Source organism: Mya arenaria, chromosome 3, assembly GCF_026914265.1.
Source record: "Mya arenaria isolate MELC-2E11 chromosome 3, ASM2691426v1".
Lineage (NCBI taxonomy): Eukaryota > Metazoa > Mollusca > Bivalvia > Myida > Myidae > Mya > Mya arenaria.
This window is the reverse complement of record NC_069124.1, coordinates 55,799,992-55,819,760: the sequence shown is the minus strand read 5'-3', so window position 1 is coordinate 55,819,760 and position 19,769 is coordinate 55,799,992.

The window sequence follows — 19,769 nt, the reverse complement described above, 5'->3', positions numbered from 1 at the left end:
GGAGCTCCGAATGAAACAAGAGTGTTATGATTTAAGGAAATATTATCTCGAAAATCCCTTCCAGACACGCACACGTACTCTCTTGTCGATATTGAAGACAAGAGTCCTCAGGGATATACAGCGTCTACTAGCGATGCAATCGTCGTCGTCGAATATTAATTGCATTCGAAAACTAATTTATTTTTTATGTTCGTGAAAACAAAATCTGCAAACTAAATAGACAGAACAATTTGGCATATTGCAATATACATTAATCGACACGACAGACGAGAAACTGCGTTCCTTCATCAAAGTAGTGCTAACACGATACCGTTCGGTAGCATGATGTTATCATTATAGTACAATGTATGCTCATTAGCATTTAAGGTAAAGTTGGACACATTTTATTAATAAATTATAACCGATGAATATTCACTTGACGAAACTTGACGGTTAAAAGTTAAAAAAAAATAACATTAAAAAACACATTTGCTTTTGAGTTTAAAACGCGAAAGTGTTGTAGTTTCACAGCATCACCTTCCACTTCATGTTACACAGAGATCATGTATAACAGGAATTCTCCAAGAAGCAAAAATTCTCAACTAAACCAATGTCCTGTCCCTTCACGTGCTCGGTTTGCCACCACTCAAAAACTCATTATTGTCCAGGACAGAGACCAGCGTTAATTTAGTTTGTCGTATTCTATATTTGTGTTGTATTAGTTGATGAATGTTCTTGAACATCCTATTAAGCCACAGTCAAACAAAAACCTGCCGTCCGATACAAAATTGATTGTCGCCTTCATAGTGTTTAGACATACCTCCAAGACGATAAGGTCCCGGCCATGTTTACAAATGGTCACTTTTTCTGAGTTCAGATGTGGACTTGTGACTGTTAGTAAACATGAGCTCTATAGAAGTAAGGGAGCTGCTTGCTCAATCCAGCTAGGCCTAATGTATTATCGTGTGCTCATCTCGAGGTTACGGGATATAGTTTAAGTTCTTATTCGGCGTTTTCGATTAAGAGAAATAACAATACAGTTTATTCTCTGGAGACTACAAATGGGGGATCAGTCTCGTAACTTTGTCTGTAACATTCGGACTCGTAACACGTAACACATACAGTAGCGTTTTATTGCCTACACTTTCTTGATCATCTTCATGAATAAATCGGAGCCTATTAAATCAAATGATATCCATACAGACGTAAGGTAAAATATGTTTGGATAGCTTCAAATGGGCATTGATTGCATAATGCTTTATTTGGGAACGATTTGCGACTACATTATATTCCTTGTACATCAACTCGATCATTTACACGTTGTCTACGGATCACCTGAGTTACCTACCAAGAGCGCCACAGGCCAATAATATAAAGTAGATGCCAATATCATTAAAAATATTGGCATTTTTCATTATGTCAAAAAATTCTCAATAACACCTTGATCACAAATATGGGAATATATCGATTGTTTCTTCGCAAGAAAGATTGCATTTGAGTTACCGATAATGTTTATACGAGATGTTGAGTACTCGTTTTAATACCCATGTGAACTGTTTTGTTTCACTGACCGGTTGCCCCAATTTGTATAAATAAAGATATTTGAATGATTACGTAAAAATGTTTGATATATTGTCACGTGTGTCTTATGTGAGTGTTGGTTTCGGTACGGACATTTACCTATTAGAACGGGTCATCGTTAAAGTTTAAAAACTTCTGCCCTTGACCCTGTAGAATCCATTGTTTATTCAACAACATTACAACGTCCTTGCTTGCAATTATATCATTCTATTTTTCCTGATAACAAATGATATTGCTATTTTTTCCTTCACTTTTATAACACTTACAAAAATGATTGTTGATACTCCTTTCAGGATACGAGAAAATAGTTCGGTAAAAGACCTAGACCATTGGTTAAAATTGTTTTAACGTTCTCCGTCTGATTTCTCCAGGTGTTTTATTGTCGATTCTTTTGTGTTTGGGTGTTTTTAGTATTTGGGTTTATGTCCAACCAAACAAGCTCCTCTCCAATTTCTGTAGCTTATACTGCATTTTACAAAAAAAACACTTGGCGTGAAAAGGTTTGATGCAAATTGACATCAGTATTGTGTCCAAGTTCTATACAACTAATTTCTGCGGAATTTTCGTTTAGTTTTAAATATAAACTCTATATAAATTGTTTCCTGACAAAATGACATAATGGTTAGTGGTTTATTGAGAGTTTGAGTTTCACTTCTCCCGTATAACGAGCCAAATCAATATGTATCTTTTTAGTTTAATATTCTACAAACATTATAGACAATGATGCATCAGAAATTATGCTGTTGCTTTTTGTGTGTTTAATACTGAAACTACTCGTTCTAATGTTACATTTCTTTAACATGTAGTTCGTTCCATAACGCTCATATGTCAATGCTATTTTAAAGTCTTGTTTTGGTCTTCCGTCCCAATAGCTATAGGTTCTTATGCCGAAGTCACTTGCTGCTGATTTCTTCTTTTCAAGTTGTATGTTGTTAAAAAAAAATAATGTCTGACTTAATATTAAAGTCGTTATTGATTCATTTTCCCCTTTGGCCAAGTGAATTTAGTGTAACAGTTATAGAAATCGCCTTTATATAATATTAATAATGATGATCAGGATTAAAAATGATCAGGATTTTTTTCATATCAATTTTACACATTTCAACACCGTATTTTAAATAGAACGTCAAGAATTTCAACTAACGGTAGTCTTCGGTATCACTTTAATGAGCTCAGACGTATAACGGGGAAATGCGTATTCAAACTAAAATAAATGAAACGTATAAAATTTGCCCACAAGGCCAAAAGGTCGAGAAAGGTTTGATACATAACACCACTGCGGAAATATCTCTTTGTACAATCAGCAATAAGTTATTTCATTTTATGTCCGCTTCAATGGCTTCTAACGTTGAAATGATAATATTTTTTTACAAATCTTATACTCAATTGAAAATCGTAAAGTTGCATTAAAATGTCCGTTAATGACTTAAATATTTAATCACCATATTTAAAAATCCTTTTACATTTAATATTTCTTTTTGAATGTAATCTATACAGGTTCAAAAGTGTACGTTAGTTTCATTGTTTGATCAGTTATTCTAGTCTTCTGTATCACTTCAGTGCCATTTAATGACAATAATGAACAAGTAAACCTCCATATTTAAAAACCGTTAATTATCCCATTTTGTTCCACACACAATGTTACCGGAAGTGTAATGTCGAGCAGCTCTATACATGACTTCCTTTCAGGCTTTCGATCGTTCATATTGATGTAATTAACTTAAAAGGCATTGCTTCCTGCTTAGTTCGTTTCGTAAACATATCTGCTAAAATCAATCCATCATTCGGTAATTGGTCGCTGTGATTACCTCACCTAGCCCTCTTCTGACGATGATTGGCAAATGCATAAATAACTTCTCTGACTGACATGATCTCGGTTGGCAAATATTAACGTTTCAAATGTATATGCTGATGTCGTTCTGGAGAAAATAAATTGCAACGTGTCCGATTCTGCATTTGTTTGATAAACTAGTTCTTGCTCTGACAATGCGTTCTGGATACTTATCTATCTGTACAACACACACTGCAAAGTGTTTGAAACAATGAAATATACACAGTCTGAAGTTGTTGTATTTGTTTTCTAAACTTTTCGAATAAGTCGTGATGAATAACATAACAAAACCTGTTGTTGGCTCTCAAAGACGTTAAAAAACGATATATTTTCATATTTTCTTTCCTGGCCCGAATGCAAGTATTGCAATTCGTTAATAGTACAACAACTAAGAAACTAAAATTCACGCAACCAAGCGATTTATATGAAAAAGAAGATCGCGCATGCGTAGTTTATTATACCAATAGTGACTTGACGTATTTATTTTAGCTTACTAGTATGCGGGTGCTTATGTTAACTTTAAAACTGGTTTGCCAAACCGTGCTGATAAGGAGTGCTGAAATTTTGGTATATTTTAGCCGATATCAAAATTATTTTAATGAAACAATTGTTCTCGTTTTAATATTGATTCAATAGATAATTTATTTTGGTGCCAATATACGGGAGACTCCGTTTAAAGGTTATACCTCACAGTTATGTTGGTTTTTGGTTTCATAAGTTCAAATTCAAGAAATAATTAAACTGTCAGATATACATGTACAACCATTCAATTATTAACAGCTTTATTGGCGCTTATTTAAAACATGAAGCAATAGTTGTCACATATTTAGATATCTATGAACAATGTATCTTGTTTCGTTGAAAAATTAATAAAGAAGGAAATCTATTGTTAAAATAACAATCAACATATAATAAATGTGCAAGTCGGTTTGATTTATATTTCTTGAAGCGATACGATCTAAGGATCTTTAATGAGAGTTAATATTATATATAATGTTAACGCAGGGTTTATAATAATATCTATAACGTTAGACCTTCGGTAGAGTACTGGGCTTGTCCTTTTTGTTGCCACATTTCTAAAAGGTTTTCTTCTCCGCTGGCTCTTCAATCTTAAGAACACACACCAATGTGCAGGATTTTATGCCTTAGCATTTTTTGCATTAAGACCATTCCACGAATAACACTTACCACTTTCAGTATATCATAAAACAAAATTTGGATTGATGATGAGTGAAACATTGAATACAATTACTATAACATTTTATAAGTTTTCTAAACGGAACCCATACAAACAAAAGGAACATGTTTATGAAAATTGTTCTGTCAACAAGTTTTTGACCTGAAATGTTCTCGTTATTTCAACTTAAATTAAAACTTAAATAGCCGTTTCGCAAACAAATGATCTCAATACTTATGCTAGGACTCAGACATGCCCAAATTCTGTTAATGCATTTTAAATCAGGACATAAGGCGATTGCCTAAAATAGTGTCGATCAACCAATTTACTGAGTTCATTTCCAAACCATTGCGGATATGTTTTTAACGACGAGGGAATTGTCGATCAACACAAACAACAATTCTCCAACTGAATACATCGAACTTAAATTGATTGCTTATTTTGTTTTATCGATGTTGAAGGTTTATTCGTCATTCGAATTGGGAACATTTGTCAACAATGCGTAAAAAAATCAACAGCACATTGGCTACTAAATTGTTCGCATTTATGTAAGGTATGCAAGTTGGCAAGCAAAAATATGGATGACTTCCTTTAAATCAAAAGCCGTTTGTTTTCCTCAAAAATGGGAAAATATATATTTTACTCTAGGAGTTTTCACTTAATTCACTTTATCAAATTTGCACTCAAAAAGTAGTTTTCTAGAATCCCAGCCCAAACATCTTCAGATTTTTTATTATATATTCGTTGCCCTTGTTTAGTGTAAAGCTTGGGTATGAGAATGCGCTGGCGACAGAGGCCGTCCCTCGAACCAAAATTATTGATACATGCAAAGTAAGAAATAAAACATACATGTTATATAATTATATTTTGGTGATGCACCGATTATGAAGCAGAAAGAGCAATTATTTGAGTTACAAACAGCATTGTGAAATAGTCATACTTATTGCCGAAACAAAAGCTATATTTTTTCTTATGCATATTTTTTTTTGCTTTTCTTTCTACAAACTTCATACTATTTCTACAAAATTTTATAAATGCAATTTCAATTAGTAATGCTGAACATTTAATTAGATCCTCATGAACATTTAACATTCTATATGAGTAATGATTATATCCAATGACCCTTTAATGATAATGGAATAATGCCTACAAAACGCTGAAATGTTAATCTCTTAATGTATACTAATTTTAAATTATCTAGCTAAACCTTTACAGAAACTTTAAGTTTTAGTTTCTCACAAGATCAAAAGAGTTTGCCCTTACAAACTAAATAAGAATGTTCTAGAAGATACAAAACACTCCTCAAATTCTATCAAAATACTGTTGCTTTGAAACGTCCGCGCAAGAAACAAACATAAGATGCTATATCATTCTAAACAAATTGTTATTAATTAACTGTAACATTGTTTTTTAAATTAAGCGTGTTTTTATCCCCCCCACCATTGAGCGTTTCGGTAACCTGTGGTCAATCAAGAAAAGAAAAAACATTATTGGGGAAAAATACCTTAACAAGAAATGACTGAAATAGTCATCATTAAGATTAAAAGTTACACATCGAATGAGTCCAACTTTTTAATTATAATAATTGAATGAATTGTTTTGCAATGATGCATATTTAACACAAACTACAAGTTCATATCAATGGTTTGTTATAACAAAACTAAATTATTTGATGCGGTTTAGAAGAAGCATATTTGTTTCACAACTTTAAATGTACAATTTCTTAATCAACCCATTTAATTTTATTTTATCTTTAAGGTATATTTATTCAATATTTCTGAAAACGTGTACTTTTAAAGGGACTTTACACCAGATTAGCACCAAACAAAGTTTTTTTCTGTAACGAATCTTATGACAATTATAAAATAGAATGTGTAGCGCTTTGATATCATAATTGTCAAAAAAGTACCGAAATGTAAAAGAAGAATGTGTCGGAGACTGGGTTAGAACCCTTGTCGCCAAAATTACAGTCCAGCGTCGTATCCACTGAACTACGACAGCTTACCCTAATCGGGTGACATAATTAAGCTATAGACCTAACTCGGTAATATCACGTGATAACATCGACTAGCCAATCACGCATAAAGAATGAATTCTACTAGGTAGACATACCCAGTAATCTTTTTTAATGGAAAAATACGAAATAACTGCTAAACTTAAATAAATTGTAAACTATGTGGTACTTCAGTTTGTAAGTTTCAATGCATTGTACACATTAATACCAAGTTTATGTCAGTTTTCGACAATTTTCTTTTTTTCTTGCAAATTGATCATCTGGTGCACAGTTGCTTTAACCAAGAAAGCTACTTACTGGAAAAGGACTGATAAGCGTCGATGTGGTTTGTAACAATGATAAAGCTTAATGAAGAATTTTGCTCGGCCTTGGCAAATGACTTCCTCGATGCTCGAAACAAACTTGTATTTTGAGCGAGAAATTAAATGCGGGCAAAGACAATTTCTTTTAATAATAAGTACAAAACTATACAAAAAGGTCAATGTTAAGAATGCTTCTATCAGACATTCAGTCAGAGTATTTTTGCCAGGGCTCGCGGAGATGTATAGAAAGAAATAAGTTTCCCTTGTTTTCAAAGAAAAACACCATCTTTTACGGCTGAGTTAGAGACTGAAAATGACAATATAATCCAATAAGCATCCGTCCTGGTTCTTGTCCCGTAGACGCTGATATAATCCAAGATATCACCAATTAGACTTTATTGTATTACAATGACTCAATCAATGCTCGTAAGTGTGGAATATGATTATCTGAACTCTTTTCATTAACTCAATTGTTTTCCCAAACTCTAGTTTAATCTTACAAACCCACAAGTGAACACGAAAGTTTCCTTTTCTTTAAGATGACATTTGATATTTGATCTGCTTGAGGTAAATACTGATTTAAAACTTCGCGGAAATGGCAGAACCAATTTCGCCCTTAGGTTATCAAGAAGTAAAAATAAAAAAACACATGTTTTATAATATAATTATTATCATTATATTATTTAACATAGTATTACGCGCACTATAAAGTCTAAATTGGTACATCTTACGTTTAAGAAACAGTATGTTTACACATTGATTTAAATTGCAAATATTAGATTTTGTTCAGCACCGATAGGTAAGTGCACGACTGTAGCATTGACATAAAACATTTAGAAGTCGTGTGCGTTTTTATTTATATTGAAATGATCCGATACAAGTTCATATGTCTATGTTAGGTCGATTGTTTGACCAGTAAATGCTTGTTCCCGCCATCACTTAAGTGTCATTGAACGACAAGGAGGAACAAATATATATCCATATTAAATACTGAGTATTGACATCTCTTCGTTGTTTCACACTGTTAGCGGAAGGGCCATATCGAGCAGCGATTCGATCGTTTTAATTGATGTACTGTGTTGAAATTGCATTGAATCCTGCTGTAAACGTTTTGTAAACATAACTGCTAGATTTAATCCATCATTCTGAGATTACTTTAACCAGTCGGTGTTATTTTAAGATGATAAATTAGTGCAGAGACAACATTCTTGACTGATTATATTGAGACGCAGTCATTGCGTAACTTATCGTGTAAAATCGTACAATTGTAAGTGCTAATTACAAACGTGTCTTCTCAGGAAAATTAATTTGCAATCTTTCAGAAAACAATCTCCATATGCTTGTAAAATTAACTGCCATTCAGACTAGTGCGTTAAGTCAACTATACTATCATAACAAGAACCAGACAATGCCTAAACAGATTCTAGACTTCAAACCAAAAACAAACGGTTTTGAACGTCAAAATATAAAAAAGACAGCAACATATACGAAATAAACATCGTTGATCTTAAAACAAGTTTAAAAGATTATTGTTTCCTGAAAGTGTACAATTTCTTATATTGTACACAATTCATTTTTTCTCTCCTTCTGTTTGTTTGCCGACCTTGTAGGTTAGTTTTGTAATTGAAACATAAGGCTTTATTAAGAATGCATTCGGAATGACATTAGAAACTATTTCAAGTATCACAATTTCAATAACTATATTTTCACAAGAACTCAACCCTTCACCCGACCCAAAGCTTTAACAACAGTTTTACTTGTATCCTATTTTCAACAGTGTTTCTTAGTATTTCCTGAGCATTGAACTGGTGTCGCAGTAGAATTGAGCGAGGCAGGATGTTTGCTTTAATTGTAATTTGTAAAATAAAACAGAATGTTATGCATTCATTTTGAAAACGCAGCAAGGTTTTTATTTTTAAGAATAATTCAGGAATCCTAGCATGAAAGTTAGCCATCAATAAATCAGGTTGAATAGTGCATTAAATCAATATGTTTTTCTTTCTTTCTAGATGAAGCAAATTGATCATAATAACACGGCCTGATTGTACTTGTGATACGTTGCTACCCATTACCACATAAAAAAATATTTTCGTCGTACAATTTAGTCTCCTGACATTCATATTTTTACAGTACAGTGGTAATTTTATTTTGTTGTCGATATTAATAAAATTGGAACAACATTTTCTGACATACAATTTTCTTATTAATTCAAATATTTAGAATGACTCAAATAGGCGCTTTGAAGCACCTCATTAATAAACAGATTATCACCCTTTACTGGTCAATTGAAGGATTTTAGACTGAGTGTAAGGCAACATTACTGGTAAATATTTTGCTGTAGGAAAAATTGCAAGCTTTACTAACTGACAAGTAAAATTGTTAAAACACAAAAACAATTTATCTTTTACAGTAAAAAACGTGCTCTTATCAAAATAATAACCAACAACATCATATTAATTCGCCGAAACCTAAGATCTTTAAAACACTGTAAGAGAGAATGTTGAAGGTTTATCATGACATTCAAATATTACGCGTTAAAGATCATTAAATTAAATGAGAAACAAACAGAGGCATTAAACATTCAAATTGAGCAGCCACAACAAAATATTTATGTTCACGCCTAAACTTTTCTCTTATTCCTTCTGGGTTTCTAGATATTAACGGAATTCAATTAACAATGATGAACACAAATATAATACGGGGAAATGCGTGTGCGAAATTAAATTGATAAAACGTCTTGAGTTTGGCCAGAACTTTTTGTATAGCCAGGACGAGATGTGTTCAATGGCTCTGAATAGGCAAGTGTAAACAAGTAAGTTTTTGCAATTTTGGCAGAGGCGTCAACAAACCAAACAGATTGAGCTTTTTAAGCCTGCTGATTTTCTAGCAGTGTACTTAATCACAACTGACAAAGCGGCCCTGGTATTAATATACTGAGTGAGCAGTATCAGGTGATGTGGTTGTGCAAGCAATACACAGTGATGAAACACGAATGTATCATTAGTGTGTTTACAATAAGAGACGGCACCCCGTTATATATTGCCTTGTGCGATTTATTGCGAAGCTGAGCAAATAATCAATGTGAAAAGTACAAAATATAAAGTCAACGATTTTCTTTTTTGACTACGAATGTAAATGTGTAAGTTTTCTTAACTGTTGCTTCTGTCATTGGAAATTCGTGATTCAGAAATTGCTAGTAAAATTCGTTGTTGTAAATAATTAGACAATGTATCTTATTTATGCTTCTTTTGATTCCGTTGAGATAAATGACATTGTTTAATTTACGATAATATTTGCACGATGACAAGTTCAGCACAGTTGGTAACGCATCTTCCTAATACAACGGCAGTCAATGGTTCGAGCTCCACACCAGACTCATTTGTTTAAAGGTATAATGCATTAATTAATATGGAACTCAATTGTACTTTTATACACCTCTTTTCTCAACTGCATACCTAAATTATTCGCATTACTATAAAGTAATTCAGTCAATCGTGTTTTTGTAAGGTGATTATAAAGATTCAGTTCATTACATTTGAGGCCTAACGAGTCAGGGATAGCCAGCCTAGTTTTGAATGTCTAAGCAATTATTATCAGATTGCAGTTACCGATACTGCTTATGAGACATGTTGAGTACTCGTGTACTCATTTATACCAAAGTGAGCTCTTGTATCGCTGACCGCAAGCCCCAGCATGTATTAATAAAAAAACTTAAATGTATTTATTCAAGTTTGGGCTACGGCCATCTAACCCTTAACAATAGTTTACGTTAGACATTTATAAGTATATAGATATGCTTTGAGATTTACATTGCCGCAAAGCCTTTCCGAGCACCTTGTTTATATATTTCCAATACATTATTGCTTGTTCTTTCATGACGTTTTTTTTCTACATGAAATTCGTTTTTAATAGTTCTTTATCTGTAAAGCACCATTAGTTTTGAAACAAAAACACGATAAAAGTCAGGAGGGCATATGTGGCTATGAAAAAAGCAAAACTCGGCAATGAAAAAAATCAATCATTTCACGGCATGTAATCTAAGTTTTAAATTTTCTCGATAATGCTAAATGTTCCTGAAGAATAATGTAGTTATAATAACACTTCGTTACAATAAAACACGCTACCTTCAATGCTGGCATAGTGTTTAAGGGAAGTTAAGGCTATATGCCCATGTGCCATTAATAATGTGCCATGTATTTTAGGTCTGTGCTTAGGATAGATTATCATGTATAGATTGTATATCTACTCACTGTGCGCACTTATTTGCCTTTTCTTGTTACATCTGTAGAACGTTAAAGATATTCACTCTCGTAAGCATATTGTGTTCATTATTATCTTGTTTATACAAAACTAATTATTTGTAGACCTAAATTTCATCTGAGGTGGTTTATGACAACACGAATCTGTCATGTTACCACAAATTGAATGCAGTTTACATTTAAATCAAAACGGAATTTCCGTAGAAATTAGTTATAATATTTTCTGAGAACTTAGATTCAAACCGAAGTCGGCAAGATAGTACAATGTTTACGTAAAATGTTTTTTCTCTATTGTCATGATGTATGTTTTATGTGAGTGCTGGTTTGGTCATTGGACATTTGACCGTCTACAAATGGATCATCGATGATGTTTAAAGCTATCGCACTTGTCCCTGTATGTTTCACTGTATTATCACCAACACTACATGCAACGTCCCTACTGTCAATAATATCATTCAAGATTGCGTGGTAACAAATGGTATTGCTATTGTTCCTTAATTGACCACTCATACAAATGGGTCTATATGACCATTCTTTTCGGGAACAGGAGAAATATTTCGGTTAAACCTCTCATTTCCAACCTAAGTTGATTTTCCATTGGATAAAATTGTTGTAACATCTTTAACTCGATTTCTTCGTGTGTTGGTTTGTGGGGTTTTCCTCGTTTAAGTTTATTTTTCCTTTTAGCATTTGTGTTTGGATCCCATTTAAACAGGTGATTTGTAACTATCCAGTTGCTATACCTGCAATCGCATTTTTCGTAAAAACATCGACACTAAATGGGTTTGATAAAAAAAATGACTTCGGTTTGAGTCCAAGTTCTCAAAAAAATGACAACTAATTTCCATTGTCTCGCCTTTTTGTTTAAAACGTAAATTCAATACAAATTGTTCATTGACAAAAGGAACTGAAAGGTTAGTAACTTATTGGTAGTTTGAATATAACTGACGATCTCACTCATTATGGTTTCCCAGGACCTTTCAAGATCAATGTTTGTATCTCATTAAGTGTTGTCTCCTACAAACTTTCAGCCAGTCATGATGCATCCGCAATGGTTTTGTTTAAAGACTAAACAGTACACGAATGTTTGTGTTTCTTCAAAAATAAAACTGATAAATGAAATTATTTCCATGACATAGGCAATAGTATTCAAAACATCAACAATCTAAGATATAGTAGAGGTTCGAATAAACAATTGTTGCCATTTCCCATTTTTCCGATTTGATTGCATATGGACTGTTTACTTTTTTATAATGTCATGAAGGTGATTCGTATCAACTGAATCATCCATTGTGCAACAGTTAGAATATTACCGAGTTTGGTAAATTTTGCCATCTCTTACAGATAATTAAAAATCTAAGCATAAACTAAAGTGCAGTATACAAAAATAATTATGAAAGTAATATACCTCCTGTATAAACAAATGTATTACGAAATATGAAAATAATATTTCCAAACTGCCATCTTGACAAGCTACTTTGGATTTCAGTCCGTCATACAACAAGTTTTACTCCCGCCGGTATGTGAGCAAATAAATCTAAGTGGCAATATAGTGTCTGTTAGCGATACATATGTTTTGTTTTCGTTTACCCAATATCCCATTTGGAAACGTTACAATAGCCACCGTAGGATACGCCCGTTTGGATAAGTATATTAGTTATATGAATCAGAAATCAAGTATGTGTGTAATTCATTAAAAACGCTTGTACAAATGATCCATACGATTCAATGTTGTTAAGCGTTGTAATAAAGTATTAGCCTTTTAATGAATCCTCTCTTATCCTTTCACACAAAAAGTTAGCGTCTTTTACAGAAGAGACTGAAGCCATAAGCAAACTAATACGATAAGCGAGAAATCGTCGCGGGCAAAGACATTTTTTTCTTATGCTAAATACAAAAAAGATGTATAGAAACAAATTAGTTTTTCGTGTATTCAATAAACGTCATCATTTTCGGCTGTGTTAGAGACTGAAAACGACAATACAATCTAATATAATTTGGTCATGGCTATCGTCCCGTAGGCGCTTGTCAGATATAATTCAAGATATCACCAATTAAGCTTTGTTGTTTCCCAAAGACCGCAATCAATGTTTATTTCGGTGAAACATGATTGTGTGAACCCATTTCATTAACTCAATTGTTTCGTCGTGGCTCCACAAAGTCTAGTATAATCCTATATGCCACAAATGAAAAGGGACGGTTGATCTTCCTTGTTCTAAGCTGGCATATTATCTTAATATTCAAAATCTGCGTGATGTAGATACTTATACGTGGAAATGGCAGATTATCAAGAAGTTAAAATTATCAAAAATATTTTTTAAATATATTGTGCAACAGATTATTATGAACTGCAATAAGTATACGGCTTTTGTTTTACTCTTCATTTTGTTCATGAACTGAATTGGTATCCAAATTTTAGATACTGTTCAGTACGGATGAGTAAGTGCATTATAACATTAGAATAGCGTGCTAAGTAGTGTGTGTTCTTGATGAATATTGAACTGATCCGATACAGGTTCAAGCGTCTATGTTATGAAATTAATGCTAGTTCGCGCCAACACTAGGGTGTCATTTAATGACGAGGATAAACAAATATTTATCCATATTTTATTATTAATGACTCTACTTCGTTCTAAACACAATGTTACCGGAAGCGCCATATCGAGCAGCGCTTTACATGTCAGGGATTCGATCGTTTTAATTCATGTAACGTGTTGAGTTGGCATTGTATCCTACTAAATTTTGTAAACATGTCTGCTAGAGTTAGTCAATCATTCTCAGATTACTTGGTTCCGGTGATATCTTAAGATGATAAAGTAGTGCAAAAACAAGAGTCCTGATTGATTATATTGGCAAACAGTCATTTGGTAACTAATCGTGTAGTTACAATTGTACGTGATGATTACAAACGTGTACCCCAATAAATTTAATTTGCAATATTTCAGAGGAGATTCTACATATGTTTGACGCATTAACTGCCATTCTGACTGGTGCGTTAAGTCAACTTTACCATCTTATCAAGAAAATGAGCAGAATTCAGAACAACCACTCTCACTCACACTCTGTGAATTCTCTGTAATCGCATATAGGTTCGGAAATGCTCGAGTGAATGGTTTATCCGTATTCACAGGTGTAAGTGAGACTCAAGTGTTTTCGCGTAAATGGGACATTTGTGAGTGCTCGACAAGGCTACATGAACCGTCCTCGAGGAATTGTTGTGAATACGAAAAAGAAAAGATGGAATATACTAGAGTTTGGCAACAAATAAGGGAAATCCGCGTTCCATAACAATTTTTTAAAAGATCGGGATAATGCATTGGCGTTCTTAAAAAACTAGGACTTTTTTAAATCAAAAACAAATAAGACTTTCAAAAGGATATGACGATTACATAATTGTTTTGAATCGTGCTGATCTCGAACGTCAACAAAACTCGGTTGTTCCACAATGTGTACTAAATACACCCCCACATTCAAACAGATAATCTTATATGATAATGAATTTATACATGTATTTGTACTGAATTGGTCACTTGATGAAGTGGAGTGTTAGCGAGGCCTGTGAGTACGAACTCAGTGTCATTCTCCATGTCCTACCCAAGTGCTCACTTGCGTGTGCCTTACGTGAGTGTGGGTGAAAGTGAATGTTCTGAATTTGGGTTGTTTTTTAAAAATAAATATACAGCTAAGACAACTGCGTAAATGACTTAAATATAGTATTACTTGAAACCGTTTCGAAGATTATTGTAAACCATAAAAGATTTACCCACGTGATATTATGGGCCTGAAGGTGTACAATTTCTTTAAGTGTACAAAACTCAAATAATTCTTCTATAAAACCCCTTCTGTTTGTTTTGCCGGCCTGGTTAAAAGGTTTTGGAATTGAAACCTAACGCTTTACATAGAATAATTTCAGTGTGGCCTAGGAAACTGTTCCAAGTATCAGGTAACAATATTTTTATTAGAATTCGAATCCGATGTTTTAACAGCTTGTTTCACCTGCCTTCTATTTAAGACAACAACAACAACAATATGCCTTGGTATTTTGTGAACATTGAAGTGGTGTTGTAGAATTGAACGAGGCAGGATGTAAAAGGTGGTCAAATTTGAAAACACGATTACGGTTATGTGCTTTTAGGAATAATTCAGAAACCTTAGTATTAAAGTTAGCCATTAAAGAACAAGGTGCATTAAATTTACATGTTTTTCTTTCTTAATGAAGCAATATCAGATTCATTGATCATACTAACAAAGCCTGACTGTGCTTGTCATACGTTGATATCCATTATCAAATACTTTCGTCTGATTACAATTAACCATTAACATTTTTTCAAGAAATTATTCACAATACACCCAAACTAGTATGCCAAATTAAACGTATTTCAAGACTTTTGTGGATCATCCTTTTCCTATCATTTGGAATATTATATCTGTGACACAAATCCTTTCCTTGGAAGGGTTTCCCTTCTTGACGTGGTTTTTATTTGATTTTATTTGTTCAATGTCTAAGGGGTTAGTATTTAGTCTAGTTTCAGTCGTCCTTCCTCTTGGTCATATGCTCTTATGTCGAATTATGCGGTACATGCTTTTTCATATTCTGCTTCTTCTTTCAAATATGAATGAAGTGTATTTTTTTCAATGTCTGAAATTATATTATAGTTTTTGTTGGGTCTGCCTTCTTTTTAACAATATGATCACAGTGCCATAAATAAATACTAAGCAAGGTCTTTCTTTTGGGCTTGTCCTTGTCTTTCCAAATGATTTTAATCGGTATGGCCAGGAAATGATTTCAAATTGACACATTAACACCGGGTCCTTTGTACCTCGATCACAACTGATAAAGTCAGTATACTGGGCAAGAAACAAAAGCCGTTTATATTGATGATTAGTCATTGTCCACAGCTAGCAATGTATACAGTTAAAGAGAAGTACTCTCTAAGAACACAGTTCAGCAACAGGACTGTACTGGGTTTCTAACGTTGTTGTAGCCTTGGGATTTCCAAAAATAAAGCATTGTGTTCTATGGAAAAATAATTTAAGAAGTTTTCTTAACATTGGTCATTTCAGAGAATATGAAGACAGTTCAGTAGTTTTTCCCCGATATTAATAAAATTGGGACAACAGTTTCTGGCCGATATTATTCTTATAATTTCAAAAACTAAACATGACGCAAATAGGATCTTGCTATACATCGTCAATTGAAAACATATCAAACTTTACTGGCCAATTGTATAATTGTACGTCGACATTTCATGCAAATCTTTTGCTGAATGTAAACGTAAGGCTTGACTTACTGGCAAGTTAAACATTGAAGAAACACAAACAATTCATCGATTACTATAAAAATTTGTTATCATCAAAGCATCATTAAAGGTTTATATCTGATCGCCGAAACTGACTTCAAAGATCTGAGGACATTGTGAGAATAGACATTCATATTTAACAGCAACCCCCCCCCAAAAAAAAAAAAACACACAAAAACACAAAAACGCCTAACATTATCCTTCTTTATTTGCTCCTGTACTCTAAAATTTGACGGAATTCAATTAACGGTGATAAGAATAAAGGCTTGTGCAAAGTTTAATTGATCAAACGTCCTGAGTTTGACCAAAAGAACAAAGATCAAGAACCTTATAAGTAACAAGGCTGAAAAATATTTCTTTGTATAGCCAGGACGAGAGATAGATCAATGGCTCTTAATACGCCAGTGTAAACAAGTAAGCTCTTGTAGATTTGGCAGAGGTGTCAAGAAATCAAACAGATTGAGCTATTGAAGCTTGCTGATTTTCCAGGAGCCTTATTAATCACAACTGACAGTGCGATCTCAATATTAATGCACTGTGTGAGCTATATGAATTAATAGATGTGGTTGTGCAAGCCATATACCGTGATGAAACCGGAATGTATCATTAATGTTTGTACAAAAAGAGACGGCACCCCATGATTTATGGCCTTGTTTCATTGATTGCCAAGCTGAGTTAATCGACAAAGTGATTTTTTTAAAGTAGATGTTATTCCTTTCTGACAAGGAGTGTGAATTTTTAACGTTTTTAATGTGCAAGTTAATGTTTTCAGTTCATTTGATATATTAATTGGCCTTTTACATGTTTTGGGGGTTTAACTGTTGCTTCTTTTATATACATTAAGGTCATTTGCGAATCAAAAATTGCTAGTAAAATTAAAATCTGAAAAACCTATCTATGATTCCTACGACTTAAATGTAATTGTTTTATTACGATAAGATTAACACACTGTCATATTCAGCTCAATTGATAATGCATCTTCCTTATACATCAACGGTCAGTGGTTCGAGCGTCACACCAGGCGCATTTGTGTACAGGTAAAATGCATTAATATGAAACTCATTTGTATGTTTATCAGCCGTAACATGAAATAGTTAAAGGAAGAGACAGTGGTAAGTTAGTTATATGTACTCCCATACACACACTAAATTATGCACAATTCCTTAAAGTATTTCAGTCAGTCTTGTTATTGAAAGGTCATTATGAAGATTCAGTTCATTGTAATTTAGGCTTAAACAGTCAGGGAAAGCCAGCCTTGTTTCAAATATATAAATTGTTTGTTCATATAACTTATACGGTGAATAGAAATGATTTATTCTGCTTCTATCGAATAATCAAAGGTATTGTTGATATATATTGCGTATAAAAACAGGCATTGTATTATACACAGTTTTTTTGGATGCTTCGAGTGGGATGATTGCAAATAAAGATATTCACTTTTACAAAGAACACAATTTTGGTAATATACTATTGACATAAATAAAACGATACAAGAAACAATATTTCTACAATCCAATCCTGACGCGCCAACATTTAAATCAGCAATATTTGCATGGTTCGTACACCGACTGTATTTGAGCCAAGAGTCCCTGGAGGTAAAATAATGTCTGTTAGGCTTCATAACCTGTTTTCCCATTTCGAAGCTTTGCTCGTGTGGGTGGTATCCACCAAGCAATTCATTATAATTGTTGAACATTTGCTGAACAATATAATTATTGTTATATTATGAACAGTTGATAAAGCATAGTAGTTATAATAACGTTCTAATTGATGCATTGTTTTCTTTTTCTCATTGTTTACATCATTGAGATAATACATTGATGTTCCATAATTTGTGCGACTTTGAGTAAATACTGTTCATACGCTCAAATGTTGCGCATGATCATTTTTTTTAAAATACGTATGCTAAATCTAACTGGCACAACTATCATAATTATTTTTTAGGCAATATAATGCAAATCAGATAATCTAGTATGTATTGCAAAATATTTGAAAAAAAAAGTTAATAGGTATGACATGAGAATCAGTTTGTATCATAATCTCAGATTGGGAACAATTTAGCACCATAGAAATTGATTATCAATGTTAACTTAAATGCTGTATTGCATCAATCCATTTTGATGTATAATGTTTTATGAATAAGCCTTCTCTGTAGACATAATTATTCATGACTGGTTGTTTATGATATTAAGATTCAACTATTGACTACAATTTGCAATCTTTTAAATTCGATTTTAATTATCGGATTCTTTTATATGGCCGTACACGAGATTTATTACTCTTTGCAAAATAAAATAATTCCAATGCCCTGAAGGTGATCTGATAGTCCAACAGTAAAACAAGTGTGTAAAATAAGTCCCTTTCTACTAGCATTAATAATTTAAAGTGATCACTGAATTCTTTATTACTGGTAAACAGTAGTTAGTGCGATACTTCGAAAGAAAGAACTTGTAACAGAATACCTAATACCATATAAAAGGATATCAGTATTTGGGAATTCGATAAAAGCTGGCAATCTCAACGTTGTCGTTGACAAATGTCATTTTTTAAAAACATCTTGAGTTCAGAAGAGGTGCTTAATTTCTATTTCTCAACAACAAGAACATTCCTTATTTAATGTTAAAAAGATAAGACGACGCGTAGAGACTTCCTTTGTGTTATGGATTGTATCAGAATTTATATCCCTTTAATACTTGCTACCGTAGACAAAATTTGACCGCATGTAGAATAAGAGCTATCAGTTTTTGTGAGTGGCCGTATTTTATAATAAGAAATCATTTCACAATTAGTTCAATGTCTCATATAGATAACATGTTTGTACTTTGATAGAAATATACCGCTAAGAGGCTCAATAATAACTCAATTTGAATAGATGAATCCAGACAAATAGGATCAATAATCATTGATGGGGCAAATTAGTTATCTGTTGATTTAAAAACCGTTCTATTAAAAAAGATGATTATGACAAATTTCTCAAAAAATTATGACAACTAATTTCCGCGGACTTGCCTTTTTGTTTAAAATGTAAACTATATACAAAATGTTTAATTGACAGTTTAAATACGTCTGCCGATATCACTCGTTTAGCACGCTCATGACAAATCAAGATCAATGGAAGCATCTCATTTAGTTTAATTTTCTACATACATTTTAGTACATCCAAAATGATGTTGTTTTTAAGACTGAAATTTGCAATTTTGCATGTGGTATTTCTTTATATAAAACCGATAAATGCAATTCGTTCCAGGACATTCAGATGTTGTTATGTCACCAACCCCTACGCGTATGGACAGCAAGTGCTCACGGCAAGCCATTTATAGTTAATA